This window comes from Penaeus monodon, chromosome 29 (assembly GCF_015228065.2).
Source record: "Penaeus monodon isolate SGIC_2016 chromosome 29, NSTDA_Pmon_1, whole genome shotgun sequence".
NCBI classification, from domain to species: domain Eukaryota; kingdom Metazoa; phylum Arthropoda; class Malacostraca; order Decapoda; family Penaeidae; genus Penaeus; species Penaeus monodon.
Window position 1 is genome coordinate 20,370,176 of NC_051414.1, and position 458 is coordinate 20,370,633.

The window sequence follows — 458 nt, forward strand, 5'->3', positions numbered from 1 at the left end:
ATATAAATTAATAAAATACTTGCGTGATTTATATGAAAAAAATCATGCACAGATTTATAGGTACAGATAAAAGATAAGAAATATTAATAAAACTATAGCTATCTATAAATAAACATACTTTACTAGACTCAACAGACAGGCCGAAATGCATATTCCGTAAAAAGATAAATCGATTGATAGATAATAGATATATTGGCAGAATATACCCAGACTAATAGATATCAGGCAAATATGTCAATAAAGAGAAATGCAACTGCAAATTGTAGATCGCAAATAAATAAAATCTTAAAGTTACGAATATATCACACACAATAATTCCTTTTGCGAGCGTGGAAGGGACATGCAATAACCCCATCACTCTTGCAAGGACACGAAAAAGTTCATGCAACATGTGACAGCGCTGGCAAGTTGAGGTCGATCTGCGAAGGCAACGTCACGTCATGGCATGTCAAATTTAA

General features: G+C 33.0%; 1 protein-coding gene across 1 annotated transcript in view; it reads left to right on the forward strand.

The window, feature by feature from the left end:
* Positions 1-458, forward strand: part of LOC119592006 — a 33,491-nt gene that overhangs the window by 939 nt on the left and 32,094 nt on the right. The window lies entirely within an intron of this gene.